The sequence below is a fragment of the Ursus maritimus genome, unplaced genomic scaffold (genome assembly GCF_017311325.1).
Source record: "Ursus maritimus isolate PB19 unplaced genomic scaffold, ASM1731132v1 scaffold_11, whole genome shotgun sequence".
In the NCBI taxonomy this organism is placed as follows: domain Eukaryota; kingdom Metazoa; phylum Chordata; class Mammalia; order Carnivora; family Ursidae; genus Ursus; species Ursus maritimus.
The window spans coordinates 31,901,684-31,913,404 of record NW_024423453.1 but is presented as its reverse complement, the minus strand read 5'-3'; the positions used below and the strand labels follow the sequence as shown (position 1 = coordinate 31,913,404).

Here is an 11,721-nt window from a genome sequence, read left to right as displayed (position 1 = left end):
TTTGTGAGAAATATTTAGCTTTAATTTGCTTTTCTTGTTTGCTTTTGTATTAGGGTGATACATCGGCCCCCAAAAAGAGTTTGGAAGTATTTTTCCTCCACTGAGCTGTATACAGTTGGTATTATTTCTTAAGTGTATGGTGGACCTGAAGCCTTCTTCACAAAAAGGTTTTAAGTAAGCTTTAGTTTCTTTAGTAGATGTATTTTGTTAGTAGGTGTATATTTTTCTGCTTCTTATTACGTCAGACTTGGAATTATGTGTTTTTCAGGGAATTTGTCCACTTCACCTAAATTGTCAAAATCATTGGCATAAAGCTGTTTATATTTCCTTATACCCTTGAAATGTCATACAATTTATAGGATTGTCTCTATTCTCAGAGTTGTTCTGAGATGTCTCCAAAACATTTTTTGGTAAATCGTTATTTTTTCTCTCATTTCAGTCTTCCGAGGGTTTATGAATGATGATAGTCTGTTCAAAGAACAAATTGTTAGCTTCTTTGTTAACTTCCTTTATTCTTCAACTGACTCATATTTCATTGATTTCCGTTCTTATCTTGTTTCTTCTTTCTACTTTCTAGGGTTTAAAATTTGTTTTCCCCATCTTCTTGGGAAAGTGAATTTCTATTTGCATAAGTAAGGGTTATCAATGCAAATTTTAACAGAGGTCAAGATAGATAGATAGATGAAAGAGATAAATGATAGAGAGGATGAGGGGGAAAGAGATTGAAATTCTGGTACTTAATACCTCTCTGATTTGTATTTGACCCCCCGTGGTGATGCAGGAATGACATATTAATTCCCCAGTCCTTTGTTAAATAAACACTCAGAAAAATACGGATTTTCTAACAGATGTGTTTTAATGAACTAAGAGGCAGAGACTATTAGTTCTCTTTATAAATGTTTTCTTCTTTTTTCATAATAGAATTTCCGGAGTTTTGGCTGGACACAAGGCCAAACTGAAACAGGTGCTACGTTTGCCAGCTTCCCTCACAACTGGTTTTTGCCACGTGTGATCAAGTTCTCTCCAACTTCTGGGAAGAGTTACTAAAGAAAGACGGCATACCTTCCTTCACGCCTCCTTCGCTCTGCTGGCTGGAAGGTGACCGTGACAGCTGATGGTCAGGACTGTGAGGTGAGCAAGGAGGGAACAGCAAGGTAAGAGAAGTCCGGGTCCTGATGGTATTGTAAAGCCTTGATGGCACTGTATAGCATCCCTAGTGACCAAAGGTTCTCTGAGCTTCTGCTTATGTGAAAGCAAAATGAACCTCTATCTTGTTTAAATCAGTCTTATTTGGGGGTTTCTGTAAGACACAGCTAAACCCAATCTTCTTATAAAATTTGATATTTGTGATCAAGTGGAAGAGAAAAAGTGTATTAATGAATCATCTGAGTAACATAATTTTTAAAACTTCGTTATATCACTTTCACAAATATAAAGTAATCCCCTATGTCTTCATTTTTAGCATACATATGGAAGTTTCATTCTTGTTGTATCTCTGTAATTAATTTCTCCCCTGCTGGATTATATGATTTGGTATCAGGAGCCGATTGACATAAAATATGTAAAAGAGCTTTCTCTACTATGTAAGATGGGATTTTATTATTTTATGTTGCCTATGTTCACCTTTTTCATATTTATTTGAAAGAATTCTTTTTAGTTTAGAGATATTTTTCTTTATTTGTTATATATAGTATGACTCTTTTAAACCATGATTTAAATTTAGTTTATGACATTTTTTGACTTAATAGTCTTTTAATTCATATCATAAATTAAATAACTAATTTTATCTATGAGTTCTCTTTGCTTGCATACTTTAAAAAGCCTTCTGTACTCAAGATTTTTGTAATATTTGTGAATACTTTCTTCTAGATTTTGAGAAGGGCATATTATTCTTTAAATGTTAATCTTCAGCATATTGATTTGTTTTTTTATTAGATAATTTATTGCTGAGGTAATCTTTTTTATTTAGATATGACTGACGTAATATTATATTAGTTTCAGGGTGTAAACATAATGATTCGATATTTGCATATAATGCAAAATGATCACCACAGTAAGTATGGTGAACGTTGTTTTTTGTTTTTTGTTTCTATTTCTTTTGTTGTTGTTTATGGTTGGAATACATTTTTTTCTAATAACAAACCAGTCAAATAACCCTATAATTGTTCATTAATTTCTCCCACTCATATAAAATGTCTATTTTCCTGTGTACTATATTCTGATATACCCTTGACTATTTTTTATATCTTTTATTCTGTTCCATTGACTGTTACTCTGATTCCTTTGGCAAGAATACTTTGCACTATCTGAATACTGCAAATTTAGAACTTTTTTATATTCTTTTAATTCTTTTAATTATACAGCTGGAGTCCCACTTTTGTGAAGTCTTTCTGCAACATTTCAACTCTCATTTGTTTTTATATTCTCCAATTTTCAAAAGCATTTAAATTTTTACTACGTAATTTAACACAATCGTTTTTCTCCCAAATTATCATACTTCAGAAAATATATATTAAGTACTTACTATCTGCCAAGCAGGTCTAATACAGTGTATAAACTATCATAATGGGTGTTATACAGAGTTGAATAGATACAGTTTGTATATTTCCCCAAAGAGCTTTTTAATTCCTTGAAATAATAATGGAAAAATACCTGAACTATGAATTTATTGTAGTAGATTGTCATGGCTCTGCAAATTTTTGGTTGTTTCGTTTTGAACAAATCAGTGAATCTCTTTACAGTTCTTTTTATTGATGTATCTCAATTGAGGGAAGTAAAGTCAATGAACTCCAAGTTCTAACATAGTTCATGATTATTATGAACATTGTCATCCTTAACTTCCACGAGAAGTGAAACTGGAATTTTGTGTGTGCCACAATAATAACAATACTTATTTTTTGTGGATTGATCAAATATGGCTGCTCTGCTCCAGGTGACCCTCCCAGTGTCTCTGTGTGATATTATTAGAATCATTTATTAGACATTTCTGCTTAATGAATTTTCACTGGCTTATCTAAAATGATGTAAAATGATGTAAAGATGAATATCTTCTTTATATTCCCATTTGATGTCTCTAAGGACTTTTGCTCTACACTGATAGATTCTTACTGAATGTTTAATCTATTAGCAGAAATTCCTGAGAGATCTGGAGTCATACTAAAACTTTCTGGAATCTGAAGCACTGGGAATATTGCATCAAATCATTAAAATTTTTTAAATCTGTTTCTTTTATAATAGGTAAGTTTGTATTTGAAACTTACAGTGTACTGATCAAGAACACAGACTGGAGCCAAACAGCTTCAGTTCAATTCCCTTCTCTGCTACTTATTGTCTGTGTGAACTTGGGTGTGTTGGTCTACTTGTCTCTACTTCGCGTTGTCTTTAAGAAGAGAATAATAACTCCTTCTCTACGACTGTTTTGAGGTTTAAATGAGTTGGTGTCTGGCACATAGTAAGAACTATACATAAACGGTTCCCTGTTTTGTTATCTCTAACTATTGACAATATAAGCTCTATGTAGGCAAGAATATTTTGGTCATTGACACATTCTGGCAGAGAGTAGCCTTCAGTACATATGTGTTGAACAGACTAGTTGAATCAATAGCCTGTTAAGAGAATTGTTAGGTTAATCCATGTTTTTTTCAAACTCAATACCACTGAAATTTTGGACTAGATAATTCTTTGATCTGAGGGCTGTCTTGTGCATGGTAGAATGCTTACCAGTATCACTGGTCTCTACCCACTATGTGCCAACAGCACTTCCCCATCAGTTATGACAATTAAAGTATCTTCAGGCAGTGCCACATACTTATTGAGTCATAAAAATCATGCTCCCTCCACATACATACACACACTGAGAACCACTGGGATATACATATCTTTACCCTGAAAGTATAAAATCTACATCTGAGAGGTGTTGATGGTCCCTATGTCATCAAATACATTTTTTGTTTTGTTGCTGCAGTTTTGAATTTGTACTGAGAAGATAGCAAAAATATTTCTTATTGTCGAAATGTTAAATGAAATCCTGAAAGAATAAATGGCCTAAAGTTAAATACCTTGAGACACTGGAAAAATTACTGCTAAATTAATCAACTTTTCCTTTCAAGAGATTCGTTGATTTATTCATTCAACACTTGGGATATGTGACTAAATAAAACAGTCAAAGATTCCTGTTCTCATGGGCCTGACATTTGGGAAGGGAGTGGATATTGTCAAATAACAAAAATTTCACCTGAGTAAATCTGAAGATCTAATTGGCTATATTAAATGATCCATGAGTCAGGCAGCATTCCATCTAGCAAAATAGAAAGGAGTTCCTTCAAGCTGTAGAAAAGGAAAAGTTTTTAAAGGCAGAGAAGCAGCAGAATAAAAGGAAATACTGGCAAAGAGGTATGGCTTTAGGCAAGGTTGCCCTCCTAAGGAGAACACAGGGCATCTATCAGTAAGTTTCATAGTGCTGAGCAGGAAATTCCACCTTGACTGGCTAAAAGTAACATTCTTGGGGACACTGAAACTGAAGTTAGGTGAGGTACTAAGTCTTAGTTTGCTTATGCGGGGCCTTAACATAAGTAATTCCATTTGGGGCCTGTGGTTTTCTTTTTAACAGTATATAGGATGAGACAGATAATAAACAATAAACTTAATACATAAGCAAATTAAATTGTGTGCTGCAGAATGATAAATTTTATAGGTAAAGAAAAAGTAGTGCAGTGTAAGGGGAATTAGAAGTGTGGGGATGGGAGAGGGCAGTCTTAACATTGGCCACAATGGCCTCATTTGGAAGGTAAGATTTGAGAAAAATCTAAAAATGTACTGGTGGGGTTATAGGACCCCCCCAGAAGATTATTTAAAGTACGGGAAAACAGCTAAACACAGGCACCAAGGCAAGAATAAACCAACTGTATTCAAAAGGCTGTTAGCAAACCAGAGTCCCTGAAGCAGAGTGAAATGGGGAGTGGGGGGTGGGGAGGTGGGGTTGGGGAGGAAGAAGGAATGGTAATAACAGATGGGTAAGAACACGGAATGGGAGAAGATATTTGCAAATGAAACTACAGAAAAAAGGCTCTTATCCAATATCTATAAAGAACTTCTCAAACTCAATACACGAGAAACAATCAAACCAAAAAATGGGCAGAAGATAAGAACAGACACTTTTCTAATGAAAACATACAAATGGCTAACAGACACATGAAAAAATGTTCAATGTCATTAGCCATCAGGGAAATTCAAATCAAAACCACACTGAGATACCACCTTATGCCAGTTAGAATGAAAAAAATTGACAAGGGAAGAAACAACAAATGTTGGAGAGGATGTGGAGAAAGGGGAACCCTCTTACACTGTTGGTGGGAATGCAGGTTGGTACAGCCACTTTGGAAAACAGTGTGGAGGTCCCTTAAAAAGTTAAAAATAGAACTACCCTATGACCCAGCAATTGCACTACTGGATATTTACCCCAAAGATACAGACGTAGTGAAGAGAAGGGTCATATACACCCCAATGTTCATAGCAGCATTGTCCACAATAGCTAAACTGTGGAAGGAGCTGAGATGCTCTTCAACAGATGAATGGATAAAGAAGATGTGGTCCATATATACAATGGAATATTACTCGGCCATCAGAAAGAACTACTACCCAACATTTGCAGCAACATGGACGGGACTGGAGGGATTATGCTAAGTGAAATAAGTCAAATAGAGAAAGACAATTATCATATGGTTTCACTCATTTGTGGAACATAAGGAATAGCAGGGACATCAGTAGGAGAAGGAAGGGAATAATGAAGGGGGGGTAAACAGAAGGGGGAATGGGGGCGCCTGGGTGGCTCAGTTGTTAAGCATCTGCCTTTGGCTCAGGGTGTGATCTCAGCGTTCTGGGATCAAGCCCCTCATCGGGCTCCTCCGCTGGGAGCCTGCTTCTTCCTCCACTCCCCCTGCTTGTGTTCCCTCTCTCGCTGGCTCTCTCTCTCTCTCTCTCTCGAATAAATAAATAAAATCTTAAAAAAAAACACACACACAAACCCAAAAAATAGAAGGGGGAATGAACCACAAGAGACTATGGACTCTGGGAAACAAACAAGGGTTTCAGAGGGGAGGGGGGTGGGGGGATGGGCTAGCCTGGTGATGGGTATTAAGGAGGGCACGTATCACATGGAGCACTCGGTGTTATACGCAAACAAGGAATCATGGAACACTACATCAAAAACTAATGCTATACTCTATGGTGACTAACATAACAGAATAAAAAATTAAAAAAAAAAGAGATGGAGTAAGAAATGCAGGGAGGGAAGAGTCTTGTGCTTTCACTCTATGGGACACAGGAGAGCTTTTGCCTAGTTTTGAGCAGTAGAGGGAATGATCATTATAAGCTTTAAAAACCTATCTCCAGTTTCTATGTTGAGAACAGACTGAAGTGGGGCAAGAATAGAAGCTGGGAGACCTGGTGAGAGGCTACTGAGGGGATTCAGGTGAGAAATGCCAATGGCTTGAATCAGGATGAGAGCAGTGGAAGTGGTAAGAAATGTTGGGATTCCGGATATATTTTTAAGCTGCAGCCAAGGCTTGCTGAGAAAAATACAAGAATCAAGAATTACTCCAAGGCTTTGGGCCTGGATACCTGGAAGGATGGCACTGTTATAAAGGAAGTGGGGAATGCTGTTATTGGAGCAAATGTGGAGCAAATGAAAAAGGAGTTCAGTTTGACATCTTACATTTCCGATGACTATAGAACATCAAAGTGGAGATGCTGAGTACTCAGTTGTGTCTATCTATGTGTGTGACGTTCAGAAGAGAAATTCATGGTGAAGACAGGATTTGCTAGTCATTGGCAGAGTCGGTATATAAAGCCCTGAGAGCCACTTATAGAGAAAGGAAGAGGACAAAGGAAGCCTCGTTCCAATGTAGAAGTGGGGAGAAGGAACAGAACCAAGGAAAGGGACTGAGAAAGAAGGACTAGTGATTTAGGAAAAAAGTCTAAAGGTGTGTTGAGCTAGAGTCAAAGTAGAAAATGCTTCTAGGAGAAGGGAGTGAACAACTGTGTCAGATCCTGCTGCATGGCCCAATTAAGAAGAAACCAGTGTTAGTTTGGGTTCCCCAGCAGCAGACCTTAGACAAGAGCTTGAGAGAAGGGGTTTATTTGGGAGGTACGGAGGTCAACAGTGGAGTGCGAATGACAGGAGAAAGAGAAGTGAAGGCAGCCAGTAAGTGTGTTAAACCCTAAGTGTGTTATTCAGCCACAGGTGACAACTGGAGCTTAATCGCACAAGAAAACTCTGGGAGGGTGTAAAACTTAGCTCAGAATTACCCAAAGGGCAAGGGAGCTATTTTCCCAAGAATTAGTTATGCTGTAAGGGAGGGCGTGGGTGATGTTCATTCCCTGATGTCTCTCACTTTCCTCTCACATGAATGTGACTTTCCAAAGGATCTAGAAAGAGCCCTCAGGTGGAGGTGCTGATCCTGGTACTTTCCAGGCTGAGCTCCAGTGCAGTGAAATGGTTTCGGTCTAAACAGTGTGGGTTGGCACTGCAGGGCAAATGGTGATTACGGTGAAGGCCAGACTGGAGCGGGTTTGGGGGGAGGGCAGGGAAGAAGCTGATGACATGAGAACACATCACTCTTTCATGGGTAATTCCGCCGAAAGGGGGGCAGAAAAATGGTGCAGCTGCTGATGAGGAAGGTGGGGCTGAGACAAGGTCTATAACACAAAGATGGTAATGTAACAGTCTAACTGCTGGTACTGATCTCGTAGAAAGCAAGAAATTGATGTGTCGGAGGGAAGTGGGCAGAATTACAGGTGTGAGGCTTCAGTAAGGATGGACTCTGACCCGCACGTGAGGGAACTGTCTGCAGACAGGAGCAGATCGGGAGGTGGGACAGAGGACAGGTGGTTGGAGGTGTGTCCTGAGATAAAGGAAGTCTGTAGGGCTTCTTATCTGATTGCTTTATATGTTTCTTGGTAAAACACAGAGTGAGGCCATGAGCTGAGGGTGAAAATGGGCCAGGGATTATCTGCAGTTTGAAGAGAAAAGAGAAGGTACAGAAGAGTTATCTAGAACAGTGGAAGTGTAAACAGACTGGGAATATATAGTAAGACTGCCTGGCAGATTTACAGCCCATTTGGAATTCATGGTCATGAGCCACAAAGTACGCACAGTCAACATGATATATAAAAAAATTAAACAAGCAGTGGTACAAAACAACAAAACAACCCCTATATAATTTTCCCAGTCATAATCAGCTGCCAGAATAAAGGAGCAAAAATGGAAGCATTATAGCCAGTGATGTGCTGAAGTTGGCTCACACCTGAGCTGATGTTGAAAGCTTGAAATCAGCATGGTGAGATTATCTACAACAGGGAAATTGGCAAATACTACATATCAGAGTTTGGGTTTTTTTTCCCCGCGGGACACCTGGTTGTTAAATATTTACCAGCATGCTATGCTTTGAAGTTATATACGAAGCCTATGCTTTCTTTTTACTTCACCCTTAAGAAACAATGTCTTAAAGAATCAGTCCTCGAAGGTACAGATCGTTTGTACTCAACTGATGTCCATTCAGTGTTACACAACCAGATTCATCAAAAGTTTTATCAAAATTTTTCATATCTTAAAATTTCACATATCAGTTCCTATTCCCTGGGACCTCTATGCGCAGAGACAGAAACAGAAGATTCATGCAAGTATGGCTGGCAAGAAATGGCATTCTGTACTAGAAACCAAAAAGAATGGTATATTCTGGTGAACTCTGTTTTACTTCACCTTTCCTTAATCTTGTAGCTCTCCTCTTCATTCCACATTCTTGGGGATGCTTCTGGGCAGGAGATCTTCATGGATGAGAGTAACATTCCAGTGCCTGCAATTCAGAAATAACTCCCTCTGAAGAAAGCATGTAGTAAAATAAGGAAAAGGTCGATCCTATCATAGGGAAAACCTAGAATCTACTCCATTCTTTAATGAGAATGATTTCTATACTTTAGTAAATTTATTATTAACAATTTACTTGATCCCAAACCAAAAGTGTGTCCAGTGGAGTTGAGAACCGTTGCTTTAGTGTAATTCGCATGTCAAGATCATCAGTATGAGTTGTTAAGTATCTTAAAGGGATCTTTGTTCATGGCAAAAACTATGCCTAATTACTTAGTTTTTAAATTAATATAACTTTTATTAAAGTTATAATTATAAAGGAAATTGACTCTCTTAAGCTTTTAACTAACAAATCTTGTTCTAGTATTTATAAACCTAATAAGCAAAGAGCAATTATTTTCCACTTTTCCTTGATGAATATCCAATTAATTCAAGTTGAATAGACTAAATTACTTTAAATAATACATCCCATTGACAAATTTAGTAAATTACATTTTCTAAAATATCTTAGACTACACTTAGAAATTTAATATATTTTATTCTTAAAACACTTAAAAAATCTTCCTAACAACTCAAAATCAAACCCTTAACAAAAACCCTGCCTATACACTGAAAATAGGCTTGTAAATACAATAACGTATGATTTTAAATAGAGTGCATTGCCAATTCTTTTATTTTTACAAATTTACTCAAATTCTCAGGTATAGTTTTCGCTGAAAAACACAATTCCGAAATCCATGATATTATAATTTACACTGAGAGTCTTTCGCTACATAATCAAGGGAAATCCATTTCACCGTTTCAGAGGAGCAAGGTTGACAATTCAAGGTAATGATATGATTCCATGAGGGTCGGAGCCCAGGAAGGAAACACAAGACCCATATCATACCGGGTGATCACATGACCCTCAACCTGAGTGCTTAGTCCTTCTTTAGAGTCACTAGGTGATCAAGGGCTTTCAATCCACACTCATATCCAATTCTTTCACCTGATTTGCATAGACTAAAATCTGTATTCTTAATGAAGTTTTACACAGCTTCCTTCAACTAAACTATTTACTGCTGTTTTGAATTCTAAAATCTTTCAAATTTGGGAGATATGTGCAACTAGAGATGTTAAATTATATTGATATGTTTATCTTGTCTTTTTCTGCCCAGTTTCTTCTTACCCCTTAGAGCCCTCCGTATCTCTCACAACTTGATCTGATATTTTATATACAACTTTGTTGTCATGCAAATACCAAAGCTCAATTTCTTTCTTTTTTTTTTTAAGATTGTATTTATTTATTTGACAGAGAGAGACAGCCAGTGAGAGAGGGAACACAAGCAGGGGGAGTGGGAGAGGAAGAAGCAGGCTCCCAGCAGAGGAGCCTGATGTGGGGCTCGATCCCAGAACGCTGGGATCACGCCCTGAGCGGAAGGCAGATGCTTAACGACTGCGCCACCCAGGTGCCCCCCAAAGCTCAATTTCTAACATATAGCAGAGAGATGGCTTCGTAAGCTCTAATTTTATAATTTTTCAATGATTATATTTTTTATTGTGGTAAAATATACATGGCATAATACTTAGCCATTTCAACTATTTTAAGTGTGCAGTTCAGTGTCATTAAGTACATTCACAACATTGTGCAACTGTCACCATTTCTAGAACTTTTTCTTATCCCATAGAGAAACTCAGTACCCCTTAAACAATTATCCTCTATTTCGCCCCCCCCCCAACCGCTGGTAACATCTATTACACTTCCTATCTCCATGAATTTGCCTTTTCTAGGTACTTCATAAAGTGGAATCATACAATGTTTATTATTTGGTGACTGGCTTATTTTGCTTATTATTGTGTCTCCAACGTTCAGCCAGGTTGTAGTGTGTGTCAAAATTTCACTAATTTCTAAGGCTGAATAGTCTTCCATCGTTTGTATACAGCACATTTTGTTCATCCATTTATCTGTTGGTGGACATTTGGGTTGTTTCCACCTTTTGGCTAGTGTGAGTCATGCTGCTATGAACATCCATGAACAAGTCTCTGCTTGAGTCCTTACTTTCAATTTTTGGGGGTACATACCCAGAAGTGCTGGATCACATGGTAATTCTATGTTTAACTTTTTAAGGAGCCACCATACTATTTTCCACAGTGGCTGCTACCATTTTGCTTTTCACCAGCAATGCACAAGAGTTTAAACTTTTCCACATCTTTACCAGAGTTGTTCTCTTCTGGTTTGTTTCTCTGTTTTGTTTTTTGTTTTTTGTTTTCATAATAGCCGTCCTAATGGGTTTGAAGTGGTATCTCCTTGTGGTTTTAATTTGCATTTCCATAATGACATAGTGATGTTGAACATATTTTCATGTGCTTCAACAATTATACTTGACATAAAAGTGAACATGGTATACAGGAAAGAGCATGGAATTTGCATTTAGAAAGACCAGAATTCCAAACCAAACAATTAGCACTACATGACCAAGACTAATTTATTTAAACTTCTTTGAGCCTCTGTGTCTTCATTTATAAAGTGAGGGAAGTAATACTATTTTTCCGAGTTTAAGGTACGCACCCAGATAATGGTCATAATTAATAACTTTGTAAAATAAGAAAACAAATTTAATGTTTTATTTCAGGACACTAGATATACCGGCAAAATTCCAAATGAGATTCCCGTTTTATCAACAGTGAAGAAACTCTGTATTCTGCAAGTCATTTAATATTACATTAGGGGAGAAATAAAGAAAATAGTCCTTTTAATGTATAAAAGTAAAAGTGAAACAAAATATTTTAATGCCCTTTTTCTTAAAAAAACACATCCCACATTTTTTTGCCCCTTCTCTACTCGCAAACCCTTTTGCATGGTAAAAGTTCTGAGTTAA

At 37.2% G+C, this 11,721-nt stretch overlaps 1 long non-coding RNA gene across 1 annotated transcript in view; it reads right to left on the bottom strand.

Annotated features, from left to right (window-relative positions):
- Positions 1 to 844: 844 nt before the first annotated feature.
- Positions 845 to 11,721, bottom strand: part of LOC121101865 — a 159,086-nt gene continuing 148,209 nt past the window's right edge. The window contains exons 2-3 of the long non-coding RNA XR_005833892.1: positions 8,759 to 8,852; positions 845 to 1,124 (exon numbers count right to left, since the gene is read on the bottom strand). This is a non-coding gene — a long non-coding RNA (uncharacterized LOC121101865). The remainder of the gene's footprint in view (positions 1,125 to 8,758; positions 8,853 to 11,721) is intronic.